Source organism: Podarcis gaigeae (assembly GCF_964106915.1).
Source record: "Podarcis gaigeae genome assembly, chromosome: Z".
Taxonomy (NCBI): Eukaryota; Metazoa; Chordata; class Lepidosauria; order Squamata; family Lacertidae; genus Podarcis; species Podarcis gaigeae.
This window is the reverse complement of record NC_139691.1, coordinates 42,560,877-42,576,150: the sequence shown is the minus strand read 5'-3', so window position 1 is coordinate 42,576,150 and position 15,274 is coordinate 42,560,877. Positions and strand designations below refer to the sequence as shown.

Below are 15,274 nucleotides of genomic sequence, written 5' to 3'. Positions count from 1 at the left end.
ATTATTTTAAGGAAGAAAGATCATTTACCATTTCAGAACAATTGTGCCTCTGACATCTCAGTGAAGTCAAGCAAGTGTTTCTACCAGAAAGGAAACTGTCAGGAATTCTGAATTACCACAGCCTGTTTGGAAAGAAAATTCATCATCTCTCAAATTTCCCATGAATTTCTGATATCTGAGTTCATTGTGCATAAGATTAGCACTTCACTGTAGAGTAAGATATCATCTCTTGCTACTCTGGTTAAGACGCCAATCTGATTACAATTTTATGACTTTGCATTATTATTCAGAATGATTTATTCCTGAGTTAGGAAATGCATATGTCTCAGGAGAAATAGTTGGCCTTTTGTCCTCTCTGATTATCCAGAGATTATAGAGAGCAACTACAAGCTTCCATTAGATCTATTCTGAAGTCTTTGCTAGACAGATCTGGCTGCTGGAGGCAACTTCTAACAGTTATTTGAGATGATATATAACTCTTCCCCCTCACAAAGAGATGGCTGGCTCCATTCGTTTCTTCTGTAATCCTCAGACATTGTTTATACAGCACCTATTCAAAACATGCCACCTACTTTTTAAAAAGCCACCTACATGATCTGCAGGGTGGGTTTGATCACAGCTGTCATTTAACCAACTTTGTATCTACATGGAGTCTTCTTTTAAAATATCTTAGCCATGCCACTAATTTTTAATATTAACCACTATGTACTGAATCCAGCCCAGTCAAACATTAGTGATGGCACATTTGCACTGGACATTCTGAAAGCCAGCCTAGGCTAAGTCAGGTACATGACAGCATGAGAGGAAGATACACACATAGCGGACATGGCTGTCTTTCTCATGGCCACCAATTAGCTGAATTGACCATAAGAACAGGACATCATAAGTGCTGCCAGAAGAGAGATTTGTTTTCTTTGCAGATACAACTTAGTAGGGTGTGTTGAATTTGTCAACCTTAAAATATTGACTTCTTTGCGTTTTTGTGGAATATCCAATAATTTTAAATTTGTCTTACTAAAATTTGTGTGTGCTTAAAATGTGCTTAACATTTTGTGCTTAAAATTGCATTAAAATAACTTAAAATGATTGCCAAGTACTTGCAGTTGTATTGTATATGCGTAACAGACAAGTCAGGCAAGAGAAGCAAGAAGACAAGAAAGGAAGCCTTGCTGAATTAAAGGAGAGAAGTAAGCAGGATGCTTCAATGCCATCAAATTTTCTCTGCTGATGAAAATAAAGAGCAAATAGCCGGTCCCAAAGATGGAAATTATGGAAGTTATGAATTGACATTAGGAAAACCAAGCACATCTTCCACTTCTAATAAAAATATAGAGTACAACACATTAGAAATACATAATGTTGCTATACAGAACATCAGATATGGTGTTGGCCTGCATGCCACAACTGCCATCACCACTGTTGTCTTTATTGATGCTTTATTGGCTTGATCACTGCAGAAGACAAGGGCCTTGTAGTTGATCACAATAAAGTCAAGAGGGCCAAAGAAAATGTTACGAAATCCCTGGACCAGGAATTTGATTATCTTTGTCAGAAGGGTGAAACTGACTGCATCTTCTCTGATGGTCATGAAGATCCAACTGAAGTTATGCTGAAATCAACAGTTCCCCAGCATAATCACAGAACAGCATTCTTCTCTGTGCAGTGAGCCAGGTGGAAGATATCTCTACCGCTTTACTCTGGAGAAAGGCTCAAGCAGAGAAAAGTCAGCTGAAGTTATTGCTAATAATGTTATAGATTTCGTGAAAAAGAAGGGCATTGATAAGAGCCTACAGGCCACTGGAGGTGATTCTACAAATGTTAACACTGGCTGGGAGGGTGGTACCAAGCACTGGGTGGAGGTCAAGCTTGGTCTGGTTGATTTATGCTCTCCACACCAATGAGTTACCCCGTGACACTTGATCACAGCATTTGAAGGGAAGACCTTGTCTAACAGCAAGTAGAGAGATAACATTGGCAAGCTGCTAGACAGCACTACAGAACTTGAAACTGATCCTTCTTCCTTCACCAAACTCTCAGTTGGAGAGCCTCTTACTTCACTGAATGACAACGTCATAAAGGATCTGTCTACTGATCAAGCCAGAAGTAGAGGTAAACCTCTCACGGATTTGGCCCTTCTTGAAAGTGAGCCATTCAAGGTGGTTAACAACAGCAAGCAGGCTTTGCTGCCTAAGGGTTTCAAAACATTGCCTTGTAGGCAAAACCCTTAACAACTTAAGACTGATAGTGGAATATATCATTTGTGTGCACTATCTCTATTGCTTCAGTATCAAACTACCTTTGATGGAAGGCCCACGCCACATGTTGTTTCAGCTGTATCAAGTTAGCCTGCAAAAGAAGGCTGTAGTGAATGCTGTTTTGCCAACTGTACAGTGCTCAACATGGTTTGCATTCAGCGAAATGATAACCCAGACACTGTCAGATGAGGAGAGGAGAGCTGGTGTCCAAAAGATTGTTGACTTGGGGAGCTAAGATGACACATTGGGAGATCTTTCTGTACATCGTGGGAATACACTTTCCATCAGCCCCAGTGCTCTATCCCGATTGGAGCTGATAGACTAACTGATATGAATCTCTTTGGACATGTAAACGTACTACAGTGAAAGAAGTTAATTGATGAAACCATGCATGTTCCACAGTGGCCCTGTCATGCTCAGTCTATTGGGAGGTGTGTGGAACAAGTCACTGAGGCAGCATGCAGGATGTATACACATAAGAAATGTGGGGGCTACATCAGAGGCCAAGAAGCAAATCGGCGGCTGATGTCCAAAAACTTGATGAAACTTGTTTAAATTTCTTATTAGCTGATGTCATTACTTTCTAATGTTTTAGGATGATAAGGCAATGTTGTGTGCTTATTAGGATATGTTTTATGTAGAGAAACTATTTTTTTATAGCATTTCCTGACATTTTCAGAAGGTTAAATCTAAAACTCTCTGGTTTTCTTTGTCCCATCTAGTTGCTTGGTGGGCATTACTTATGTTATCAAGTGCCTCACATCACTGCCATTTAAAGGACAGCAAATGCCTGCTATTAAAATACTGTCAAGATGCTTTCCATTAACAGTGGGAATGTTTGAAATTTGCAGCATGGCATAGTCAGAGTTTCAAACACAGGAAAATAGGGAAGCAGGTAGAAGAAAGTGATTAGCCTACCAGCTGCTGATTTTGCAGCAGTTCTTAACCCTGCAATAAAATAGATGGGTTCTGGAAGGATGTGACATTTGGGGCAGTCCCCCTGCTGAAAGGTGACAGGGTCTTAGACATGGACAAAAATAATCCCTCCTTCTTAGCTTTATTAAAGCACCTGTCCTTATGCAAGGGAAATGGCAAAAAACAGGGTTCCAGTTACGAAGCTCCTTCCTTAGGGAGGCTAGCTGGGTGCAAACTACAGTATTATCTTTTAGGTGTCAGGTTAACAGATTGTTATTCTCTCAGGCATATTTTTTAATGGATTGTATTTTAAGTATTGGAAGGGTGCCGTATATCAAACACTGTATGCGATGTTTTCATTCTGATGTTTTAATTGATATTTAATTTTCTTTTGTTTTTCTTAAAAAATATTTTTTTTATTTTTCATATCAATGGCTTATCAATGGCTTAAATAAATTTGAAATATATGAAATGAATGGTTCAGTAGCAAGCAGTTGGTTATGGTGGTGATAATTTATTCTTGAGACAGAGATGGGCAAATATGTCGATTTTGATTTCTCTTGGTTTTTAATTTTTCTATTCGTCTCCAGTTCTTCATATTTTCATGTCAGTTTGCATCTTTTGTATTAAAACCATCAAGAAAATGCATACATTTTGTGCAGATTTCTCCTACTACACATATTTTTATTTGTAGTTTCGCCCTAATACAGTTTGCTTCTAACTTGCATGCATTTAACTTGCAGAATTGTAGCTTCTCGCGCTTGGCAACCAGCTAGTTGCCATCACACTAATTAAATGCACACAAGGCCGAGAGCTTAAAAGCTCTTTCCAAGCTTTTAAGCTCTCGGCCTTGCTTACTGAGCTCTGGAAAGGTTTCACGTGGGCTCCGAGAGGCTCCCACGAGATCTTGGATGGCCCCACGAGAGCTTCCACAAGAGAGCCTCCCAGAGCTTGGCATGCAGGGCAGAGAGGTTAAAAGCTCTCTGCCTTGCGTGGGGTGCAAGGTCCACATGGTGTGTTGGCTTTGGAAAGGTAAGGATGGCCACACAGGGGCAGTTTCAGGGCTGTTCGGAGTACACAATTTTGGCTTTAGGCCCAACCCTCCAAAACCTAACCACTGAACAAGTGTTGAGCCTACTGTATCCACATTTTAGCAAAACAATTTCCCACGACACACAGTAATTTATTTCTGTATGTTATTTTCACTAACATCTGCATTTACATGCACACTTTTCCCATTGTGTGTGAATTCTTGAACAAATTACTTAATAATAATAATAAATTTTATTTATACCCTGCCCTCCCCAGCCAAGGCCAGGCTCAGGGCGACCAGCAACCAACAATAAAAACAAGTTGAAAAACAAGTACAACTTAAGAAAATGATTAAAATACAACATTAAAATGTTAAAATGCAGCCTCCTCACAGGAGGAGAAAGGAAAAAAGAAAGAGGGGGAGGGAATCAAACTGACTCCAGCCAAAGGCCAGGCAGAACAACTCTGTCTTACAGGCCCTGCGGAAATAAATCAGATCCCACAGGGCCCTGGTCTCAGGAGACAGAGTATTCCACCAGGCCAGAGCCAGTGTTGAGAAGGCCCTGGCTCTGGTTGAGGCTAATTAACTTCCTTTGGGCCCGGGACCTCTAGGGTGTTGGTATTTATGGACCTTAAGGTCCTCTGTGGGGCATACTGGGAGAGGCAGTCCCATAGGTATGAGGGTCCTAGGCCGTGAAGGGCTTTAAAGGTCAAAACCATCACCTTAAATCTGACCCTGTACTCCACCGGGAGCCAGTGCAGCTGGAAAACCACTGGGTGAATATGCTCCCATGGCAGAGACCCCGTGCGGAGCCTCGCTGCAGATTCTGCACCTGCTGGAGTTTCTGGGACAGCTTCAAGGGCAGCCCCGCGTAGAGCAAATTACAGTCGTCAAGCCTGGAGGTGACCGTCGCATGGATCACTGTGGCCAGGTCGGGGCGGGAAAGGTAAGGGACCAACTGCTTGATGCGGCAAAGGTGGAAAAATGTCGCCTTGACTGTGCTGTAACCTGAGCCTCCATGGAAAGGCAGACATCAAGGATTACACCCAAACTCTTAACGGAAGGCAATGGCACTAATTGGGCCCCCGCAAGAGAAGGGAGTTGGTCCCTCATCCCCATACCATCCCGACCTAGCCATAGGACCTCTGTCTTCAAAGGATTTAGTTTCAATCGGCTCCCACAAAACCATCCAACCACAGCTTCCAAGCATCTGGTCAGTGTGTCCGGGGCCGAATCGGTGTGGCCATCCATTAGCAGATAGAGCTGAGTGTCATTAGCATATTGGTGACAGTAACATTGCTGCTCCTCCCCGCCGACCCACAGTCCATGATTGATGGAGGACAGAAAAACCTGGGGGTGTTATCTCATGTAGGGAGACTACTTCGCCTTCCCGTATCTAGGTCTCCATCATGCAAGCCAGGTCAATCCCCTGCGAGACAAAAAAGCTATGCATGGTGGCGGTTTTGTTGCCTATGGACCTGGCATTGCACAACACCAATGACGGAGGTGGGTAATCCCTGCTCACCCTACCCTCGTCCCTTGGGATGGGGCGTAGATTGGAAGGGGTTTGAGCATCACTGCATCTCAAAACCCTTCGCTGATAGTGATATCTATCCCTACCGCCATTCCTCCCTAGCCCTTCAATGGTGGGAATCCCAGACCCCATACTAGCTTCCCCTCACTAACAAGTCATCCCTGGGCCAGGACTCCTGGGTCAAAATGGTACGGGGAAGAAGTGAAGGTTTGATAGGGTAAGTATCCCTAGAAAAGAAAACCCAACCAACCGCACCCCAAGCAAGGAGGGCAGGGAGGGCAGTTCTTCATGGTGTGAAGAACTGCTTTGCAAAATTCAGAGAAGTGGGAATTCCAAAGGGTAGCTGTATTTCAGTTTGCATGCTGTTAGAAAACGCAAATTTTGTAAACTTGTCTTTAAATGTGAACTGAATTATTATTATTATTATTATTATTATTATTATTATTATTATTATTTATTAAAAGATATTTATTAAAGTTTTACAAAAAGCAAAAAGTTACAGAGTAAAAAAGAAAGAAAGAAAAATACAAAAAGTACAAAAATACATAGAAAAAAAGAAAAAAGGCAAAATAGAAAAAAAATAGAAAACAGTTAAAAAGAAATCAATCTTTTCATATCTTAAATTTCATTTACTTATTTCCCTGACCTCCTCACACCTCCCTTTTTTGTATTCCAGTTCACATGGTTAATTCAGCAAATCCTCACCCTCTTTGTTTTTATCTTAATTCTATATCTTAACATATTATAACTTTATATTTTCATCCGTTATCAATCCATTTTTACATATTCTTATTAACCTTGTTGCTAAGGCCACTTCATTTCAATCCGATATCATTTTAACATTCATTAATTTTACAATGTTTCTGCAAATAGTCTTTGAATTTCTTCCAATCTTCTTCCACCGACTCTTCTCCCTGGTCTCGGATTCTGCCAGTCATTTCCGCCAGTTCCATATAGTCTATCACTTTCATCTGCCATTCTTCCAGGGTGGGTAGATATTGTGTCTTCCAATGCTTTGTGATGAGTATTCTTGCTGCTGTTGTAGCGTACATAAAGAAAGTTCTATAATAATTTATTTATACCCCGCCCATCTGGCTGAGTTTCCCCAGCCACTCTGGGCGGCTTCCAATCAAGTGTTAAAAACAATACAGCATTAAATATTAACAACTTCCCTAAACAGGGCTGCCTTCAGATGTCTTTTAAAAAGAAGATAGCTGCTTATTTCCTTCACATCTGAAGGGAGGGCGTTCCACAGGGTGGACGCCACTACAGAGAAGGCCCTCTGTCTGGTTCCCTGTAACCTCACTTCTCGCAATGAGGGAACCGCCAGAAGGCCCTCGGCGCTAGATCTCAGTGTCCGGGCTGAATGATGGGGATGGAGACGCTCCTTCAGGTATACAGGACTGAGGCCTTTTAGGGCTTTAAAGGTCAGCACCAATACTTTGAATTGTGCTCGGAAACGTACTGGGAGCCAATGCAGATCTCTCAGGACTGGTGTTATGTGGTCCCAGCGGCCACTCCCAGTCACCAGTCTAGCTGCCACATTCTGGATTAATTGCAGTTTCCGGGTCACCTTCAAAGGTAGCCCCACGTAGAGTGCATTGCAGTAATTCAAGCGGGAGATAACTAGAGCATGCACCATTCTGGCAAGACAGTCTGCAGGCAGGTAGGGTCTCAGACTGCGTACCAGATGGAGCTGGTAGACAGCCGCCCTGGACACAGAATTAATCTGTGCCTCCATGGACAGCTGTGAATCCAAAATGATTCCCAGGCTCCGCAACTGGTCCTTCAGGGGCACAGTTACCCCATTCAGGACCAGGGAGTCCCCCACACCCGCCCGCCCCCTGTCCCCCAAAAACAGTACTTCAGTCTTGTCAGGATTCAACCTTAATCTGTTAGCCACCATCCATCCTCCAACTGCTTCCAGGCACCCACACAGGACCTTCACCGCCTTCACTGGTTCTGATTTAAAAGAGAGGTAGAGCTGGGTATCATCTGCATACTGATGAACACCCAGCCCAAACCCCCTGATGATCTCTCCCAGCAGCTTCATATAGATATTAAAAAGCATGGGGGAGAGGAGGGAACCCTCAGGCACCCCACAAGTGAGAGCCCAGGGGTCTGAACACTCATCCCCCAACACCACTTTCTGGACACGGCCCAGGAGAAAGGAGCGGAACTACTGTATAACAGTGCCCCCAGCTCCCAGCCCCTCTAGACTGTCCAGAAGGATGTTATGGTCGATGGTGTCAAAGGCCGCTGAGAGATCCAGCAGAACTAGGAAACAGCTCTCACCTTTGTCCCTAGCCTGCCGGAGATCATCGACCAGCGCAACCAAGGCAGTTTCAGTCCCATGGTGAGGCCTGAATCCCGATTGGAAGGGATCCAAATGGTCCGCATCCTCCAGGCGTGCTTGCAGTTGTTCAGCAACCACCTGCTCAATCACCTTGCCCAAGAATGGAAGATTTGAGACTGAGTGATAGTTGGCCATATTGGCAGCATCTAAAGATGGTTTTTTAAGAAGCAGTTTGCTAACCACCTCTTTCAGTGGGTCTGGGAAGGCTCCCTCACAGAGAGAAGCATTCACCACCCCGCGAAGTCCATCACCCAGTCCTTCCTGGCTAGCTTTTATAAGCCAGGATGGGCAAGGATCAAGAAGACAGGTGGTTGGTTTCACTCGTCCAAGCAGCCTGTCCACATCCTCGGGAGTAACAGATTGGAATTGATCCCACGCAACCTGACTAGACAGGACTCTAGCACTCTCCTGCCCCGGCCCTGCTCCCACAGTGGAGTCTACCTCCTTCCGAATCTGAGTGACTTTATCTGCAAAAAACCTTGCAAAAGCATTGCAGGAGATCTTGGGGTCCCTACCAGGCCCCGGTGGTACAGGTGGTTCCGATAGATTACGAACCACCTGAAAGAGTCTCCTGCTGCTGTTTTCTGCAGATGCAATGGAGGCGGCGAAGAAGGCCCTCTTCGCTGTTGCCATTGCCACTTGGTAGGCTCAACATTGAGCTCTGATCCATGTCCAGTCTGATTCAGAGTGAGTTTTCCACCACCGGCGGTCTAGCCGTCTCAGCGATTGTTTCATCACCCTCAGCTTTGGGGAAAACCACGGAGCTGTCCGGGCTCCATGCCATTGGAGAGGGCGCTTCGGAGCCAGACAGTCAATAGCCCTGGTTAACTCCACATTCCAGCAGGCCACCAGGGAATCAGCTGAAAGGCCATCAACATGGGATAAAACATCCCCTACCACTCTCTGGAAACCATTTGATCCATTAAGTGGGGGGGGCGGACCATCCGATCGGTCCCTCCTCCCTGCAGAGGGGGAGGGTCGCAGAGAAGTTCAGTTGCACCAGGAAGTGATCTGACCATGGCACTTCATTTGTTTCACCTTTACTTAATGTCAGATCACCCATGTCACTAGAGGTGAACACCAGGTCTAAGGCATGTCCGTGGCTATGAGTTGGGCCAAACTTATTCAGGGAAAGCCCCATGGAGGCCATGCTTTCCACGAAGTCCCGAGCGGCGCCTTATAAGGTTGTGTCGGCATGGATGTTAAAATCCCCTAGGACAACCAAGCTAGGTGTCTCCAGGAGAACATCCGCCACGACCTGAAGCAGCTCGGGCAAGGAATCCTTGGTGCAGCAGGGAGGTCGGTACACCAAAAGGAATCCTGTACTGCCCGTATTGTCCAACTTCCAGAACATGCACTCAGAAAACTGGGTCTTCCCAATAGGACGCCTGGTGCAAACTAATGACTTCCTAAAAATCAATGCAACCCCCCCTCCCCGCCCACATGACCTGGGTTGCTGTGCGTAAGAGAAACGTGGTGGGCAAGCAGCAGCAAGGACAGGCCCATCTGCTTCATCCAACCAAGTCTCTGTCACACATGCCAGGTCAAGTCCTCCATCCACAATCAAGTCATGGATGGCAGTGGTCTTATGAATCATTGACCTGGCATTGCACAGCAACACTTTCAGGCCATGTGGGTTTCCCCTGCTGATTCCAGTATCCTTCCGGTCAGGACCAGACCCAGAGGTAGGGATAGTCCTCAGACAACGACTAAACCTGCCTCCTCAGTAATGACATCGTCTGGTCTTAGCATAACTCCTCCTCCTGCCCATGATCACTGAGATCGGGTGTCCCAATACATCTCCCCCTGTGGAACCCGCCCAAGCCATTCTGTTGGCTGAGGCTCACTCCCAGGCAGCCCCAACCCTTTCCCCTTAAAAAGCAAAATACAAACTTAACAAAAAAGTAAAGCAAAACAAGCCAAAAACAATTATACTAAAATAAAACTAATCCCCACCCCACTCAACATTTATCCCACCCCAAACCAAAATAAAATAAAAATACATAAATAAAAACCACCGTTCACAGTGGTGCAACAAAGTAAAAGCACTTTTAAAATATTTTAAAATATGTAAAAACATTTTTGACATTTGCTGCAGCAGCAGCACCAGTGTCCTTAAAGCTGTGGCGGTGGTGAGTGTGGGCCCCGCCCCCTAGGCCTGGTGGAATTGGCCTGCAGGAGGGAGCGGCCTTCCCCAGCACTCAGGGTGGCAGCAGCAGCATATTTCTCTCCCATTCTTGCCTGTAAATCCAGCTACAAAAGCTCATTTGATATGAGACATTAGTGCTGTGTACAGTATAAGGTCGGGGAAGAAGGGGGGGGTGAAACTTACATTCTTTTATATATTGCAATATATTGCATGTGTGGGGTTTTGGGTCCGCGTCACTTTTTGGTTGTTGTTTTTTATGTTGTGTTTATTTTTTAGGACTACTTTTGTTATGTTATATTTTTGTATCTTCATGTTGTAAGCCACCTTGAGTGTGGTTTGAACTATGGAAAGGTGGCATACAAATAAAATTATGTATGTAGAATGTATTCCTAGTTCTGAATGTGCATTTGCATATTTCACATTGGCCTTACTGTTTGTCTTTTTGTATGAGTAAGTCTCTCTGCATATACATTTGCATTGATAGTGCTGTAACAACAACAATAACAACAAAACAACATTGTGTGATGTTTTTAATAATAACGTATAATATATTTTTCTCTACTAAACCAATTTAATACACAGTGCCAGTCCCTTGACTCCTATACTTCCTTCATTTTGCAGCAACAGGCTTCTATCGGGAAATCTCTTCTTAAAAGCTCGATTTCTTTTTGTAAATGTTTATTTAATAAGATCAGCCCATTGGCAATTGCATAAGCCTGCTAGTTTATCTGTCTTTCAATTTCTGAAGTTTTATTAATCAGCATGGCCCTTGAAGCAGCTTGCTTGAAAAATCCACTACAAGTATAAACAATCACTATTATCAGAGCTCTTTAATGGTGGTGGTAGGGGGGAGAATGATCTGTCGGATTAAATTCTTATTTGGAAGCATTATTATTATATGTTTCATTGATTATTATTGCACATTAATTTGCCTCAGTGAGACAGTACAATGCAGCTGTCTAAACCAGAGCTGTAAGACTTGCGAGTGCAGAAGGAAACGGCAATGCTATCCTGCAGAACTCCTTCACAAACCTCCCTGTACACTGTGAACTGCTGCCACAATCAGAGGGTGCATTACATCCCACAGAGTAAGACTCCCTTAGGGACCCAGGGAGACTAGCACTCTCACCACTGCAACCAATTTTGGTCCAAGTCCTAACTTGCTGGGAACCATCTGGAGTGGGGCTGTAGGTACCAATGTTCCAGTAAGGCAGGATGGGGAACATCCAGCCCATGAGCCAAACCTGGCCTGCCAGGCTTCCGTGTTTGGCCCACATGCCCCCCCCCCCCATTTTAGGAGGTAAGGTGCAGCTTCAAAGGAAAAATTAGGAGATTAAAGCCAGCTGCGGAACATTCATTTGCTGGAGCAAGGCTGATTCGCAGAAGCCTTCAGCTGATTGCTTTAGGAGGGGAGTGTAGCTTCTATTGAATAGAAGCTGCTTCTAATTCCTAGAACTGCTCTTTGAACCTCTGAGAACTGGAGGTTCAAAGAACAGTGTGCCCTGGCTCCCAGTTGCTAGAGAACAGCCTTTCTCAAGGCTTTAGTGCTTATATTACTGCCAAGGACCAAGTAAACACATTTCCCCAAATGAGGCGAATAAGGAAACGAGGCGCCGGAACCCTCCAGCATCCTAGGAATTGCAGTTGTGGTATTAAAAAATAAGAAGAAGACTGGAAGTGGGACTGAACAGGGTGAGGGGTGACCTCTTTCTCTTCCCCACACTTTTATCAGTCCCTAATCTCTCCCCCCCCACCTGCCACCTTGGCCCGGTCTCTACCCATGTTCTAGTGAACATAACCCAACCTGGCTCATCTTTGGGAGGAGGAGAAAGGAAGGGGGCAGTAGGCCTGGCTGCAGTTGATTGGGAGAGATGGTGCGAGCAGGGAAGCCACCACAGGGAGAGAGAGGGGATGCTGGGAATGGTTTCTCTTGGTGGCAAGGCCACCTATTCTCTATTGTGATAGAGCCAGAGTTGCTGACAGCTGCTGCTAGGTGGACTGGCAGCAGCGAGGCAAAGGAAAGATTGCTGTTAGATGCTGGGTTTGGTGTGCAGCTGAGCTGGCAGGACAAAGGGGGGGGGGTAAAGGGACACTGGGAAAGTTTGGTCTCCTGTCTTTGGTCCTCACCCTGCACTCGTTCTCACCTGTAGCTCCAAGATACTGTCAGCATGTGACAGCAGCCACACCCTGGGAATGGTTTCAACTGGCTGGCTAAGCCAGGTAGCCAATGGCTCTCAAACCCTCAGTGAGCTAGCGCAGGGGTCAACAAACTTTTTCAGCAGGGGGCCAGTTCACTCTCCCTCAGACCTTGTGGGGGGGTCGGACTATATTTTTTTTGGGGGGTGAATGAATTCCTATGTCCCACAAATAACCCAGAGATGCATTTTAAATAATAGGACACATTCTACTCATGTAAAAACATCAGGCAGGCCCCACAAATAACCCAGAGATACATTTTAAATAAAAGGACACAATCTACTCATGTAAAAACATGCTGATTCCTGGACAATCCGTGGGCCAGATTTAGAAGGCAATTGGGCCAGATTCGGCCCCTGGGCCTTAGTTTGCGTACACATGAGCTAGGGACTTTCCCTGCATGCGAAGACAGGCTGTGCGGCAGATGAGTGGATGAGAACCTGAAGTGTGTCCACGAAGGTGGTTTCTGCATGAGCTATAGAGGGTAGTGAGGGGGTCATCAATCTGGGAAGATAGCCTATCTAGGAAAAAGAAAAACCTGATCCTAAACCTCTGCTGCCTTGCAGAATATATTTGGGAGAGAAAAAGGCTAGGTAGTAAACCCTACACAAATCCAGAGGGGAGTCCCTAATGGTTGGGTGGTGTCTTGTATGCCTCTTTCCAGCAACTGCTGCAGCCATTCTGGTGCCAGATATATTGCTCTGACCCATCCTCCTCCTCCTCCTCCATTGAGCGCTTGCCTGCCACACACCTACTCTTGCATGCCCTTCCCTCCAGGGCTCCATTTTGAAAAATAAACCATTGCAACTTTGCCCTGCGTAATGCAACACGTGATGCCATCACATCTCCAGTTTTTGGAAGTTTAAAGAGCAACATGAGACATTTTTGCAAAACGGCTTTCAAACAATCCTGTGGGGCTTCAATTGGGGCTTCAAAGCTCAACATCACCTGATGCCATAATGATGTTAGGTCACTGTCAGGTGGGCAGCGTGGCAAGGATAGAGAGATAAGGATCTGGCCTACCAGCTAGAGAAGGTTCCCTACCCCTAGAGTAAGGAGCAGGATGTGATGTAATGGTTAGAGTGTTGGACTAGGATCTGGGAGAGCAGGGTTTGGATCCCTATTCAGCCATGAAGCTCATTGGGTGAATTTAGACCAGTCTAACCTACCTCACAGGGTTGTTTTGAGGGTGAAATGGGGAGGAGAAGAACCATGTACACTGGAAAATAAAGGTGGTATGTAAATGGGGAGAGAGAGAGAGAGAGAGAGAGAGAGAGAGAGAGAGAGAGATGCTATATAGGAGTCGTCCCAGTTCACACATCAGGGAAGTTAAGAAGGTGGCTACATTACTTTTAGTCTCTCCCCGCTGGTCCCTTCTGCTCTCCAGCTGCCTTCATTCAGCCATGTCTCTTCCTTTTGCTTCCTGATTCCACTATAGATATGGGACATCACTCTTTGATATGTGCAGGCATGTGGTACCTTACAAACTCTCCTAGCATATGGACTGCGTATTTTATAAGCTTTTGCCATTTAAAGCAAAGAATACAATAAAATGCAATAGGAGAGGAAACCTGTTTCCTTGTTGGAGCTATATTCCAGAAATGATACAAGCACCAATTCTCATGGTGGATATTTCATAGGATAGCTATGTTTGTTTGTTTTTTAATTATTAAAGATTTTCTTGTTTTACAGAAGTAAGTGTAATGTCTCTCATATTTTTTCCATGTAACATTTTTATAAATCCGTTTCATTTGTTGAGACATTAGGGGGAGAAAAAAAAGGGGGGAGGGAGGGAAGATGGGTGGGGTCGGGTGGCGATGTTTCTGTTATGCTGTTATGTGTTGTTAGCCGCCCTGAGCCCGGCTTCGGCTGGGGAGGGCGGGATATAAATAAAATTTATTATTATTATTATTACTTAATGTATGTAGGGTTTGGTGTCAGCGTTGCTTGTGCTGTTCACTTGTGTTCCTTTGGTGGTGAGAGAGGTTGGGGTTGGGCTAGGGTGTGGTTGTTTGTTTGTGATTGGTTGTGGTGATCTTTGTTTTCGTGTGTGAGTGGGGTTGAAAAGCCACCACATGGTGCTGTTTGGAACAGTGAATGGTCTTCTGAACATTCTGACACATCTCTAAGGATAAGCCAAGAACCTTTCTTGCTGCCATCCCGAAACTTTCACAACACCAGTCATCCCAATAAATGTATTAGCCTTTCTCCTGAAGCTAGATTTCCATGTTCTAGGGGTGTTAAGAAAGCAGCAATCTGTATTCATTACAATAAGCTCTGTTTCGGTTCTGCTGTAGTTCCGTTTCCGCCAAATACGACATTATTTGTCTCACTGCTCAATGTATCTTTTTACATAACTTGTGTAACTTACATCCATTTCAATGTAAAGGGAATGTCAAAACAATGCAAAAAGAAGTCATTAATTACGTATCATTCATGCGCCTAAAGACAACAAGAACTATATGAACGAATGCCGATTTTATTCGCTTGACAGATTTCTGTTTCTGACTGGAGAAGAGCATGCAAACTGCTGCAATTTCCATTCCCTTTTCAGTTTCATCAAAAAATTCTCTGACATTCATAACTGAGAGTGTGTAAGAAATATCTCTAAGAACTCTAGCATGCCATTCTGTTGTGCACCTTAATTCTTAGTTGCACTTGATGAGTCTTGGGAAGTTGTTTAGACAGGATCATTATGATAAACAAAATCCCAGAATCCTGACCTGGCACAATTCTTCCTTCCTTTCTCTTGTTTTGATTTCCCATTTTTGGTGGTAAACTTCTTCAACGGGAGGAACCTTTTTGGCAGAGCTGGCCCAGAAAGTTTCCCCACACT

The 15,274-nt window shown here is 44.6% G+C and overlaps 1 long non-coding RNA gene across 2 annotated transcripts in view; it reads right to left on the bottom strand.

Moving 5' to 3' along the window:
- The window catches only part of LOC310837027, a 244,651-nt gene extending 239,455 nt beyond the window's left edge, over window positions 1-5,196 (bottom strand). For both annotated transcript variants that reach the window (XR_014560338.1, XR_014560339.1), the window contains exon 1: window positions 4,436-5,196. This is a non-coding gene — a long non-coding RNA (uncharacterized lncRNA). The remainder of the gene's footprint in view (window positions 1-4,435) is intronic.
- Window positions 5,197-15,274: the final 10,078 nt, after the last annotated feature.